Raw genomic sequence first — 1,191 nt, forward strand, 5'->3', positions numbered from 1 at the left:
AAAAAAATTAACAGTTACTTATGGTGTGGCGAATAACTTTTTATTGTTTTTTTTTAAATTGTGATATCAGTAATAGAATCGTATGTTGCTACTTCGTTTCTCTTTATTTTATTTTCCATTTTGCATTTTTATTTTCCCTCTGGCTTTCTCCATGGTTTCATGTGACCTGTTTTTCCAGCCCGAGAAACCGCAAAGGATCGTAAGTGGAACAGAACAATGAGCTCCCCTTTCCTCCCTGCTTACGTCCCCTTGCTACCCAAACTAACACTGGCTTTTATTCTCCTACTCCGTTTTCCCATCTTGAGCTTATTTAGTGTACCTCATATCATGCATTATTCCCTGGTGACCTTTTTTTTCCTTCTTGATTGACGCCATGTTGTATGCTTCAGTTTGGGCTCTGGGATTTCTCAATTGTTTAAATTAACCACAGTTAATAATTTACTTGATGGTATCTTGAAATTCCCCGCCCCAATCTGGGAGTGGTTGGCACATTTCAGTACTGGTTGTGTGTGGATGAGCATTACGTATTATTATATGTGGTCGCTTTTAAGCACAAGGGGGCTATCCCGAAAAATGCTGGGTTTTTTGTTGTTTTTTTAAAGAAAATCGGAGGTTAAAATTTTGGACGCTTGTTCAGTTGTTGTTGTTTTTTTAATACACGGAGAGTTTTCTCTATAACCAAATAAATATATACACCAATGATACGAAACTTCTCCTATAGTTAGGGCTATGCCCACTTTTGGTGTAAGTCAAGATTTCTGGAAACCCCCGAAGTCTGGGTTAGCCCGCTTGTCCTTAAAAGCGACCATACACAGCATTTACACGTGCTAGAGACATATGTGAGGCAGCGTGGTGGAATCAGGCTCTCGTCAATTTTTGGGCATGTAGCGTTATTGGTATCATCTTAAAGCTGGTTCACTTGTCTTTATTTGGACGAAAGAAATGTCCATTTATCTTGAGTACAAGTCGAGATATTTGCCAAAGAAGGAGGTGGGGGTCACTTGTTTTCAGAGGTGAAAATATTGAGAAAATGATGGCCAAAAATTAGTTATTCCCTTAGTTTAAGAGTCCGTGGTAACTGAAAATTTATATTTTTTTAGCCTTTTATTAACGTTTTTCAGAAAATCCACACAGAAATGAGTTCTTTAACGGGCATGAAAGGTGTTGGGTCAAAAAACAAAAATTTGATAA

The sequence above is a fragment of the Aplysia californica genome, unplaced genomic scaffold (genome assembly GCF_000002075.1).
Source record: "Aplysia californica isolate F4 #8 unplaced genomic scaffold, AplCal3.0 scaffold00577, whole genome shotgun sequence".
Classification (NCBI taxonomy): domain Eukaryota; kingdom Metazoa; phylum Mollusca; class Gastropoda; order Aplysiida; family Aplysiidae; genus Aplysia; species Aplysia californica.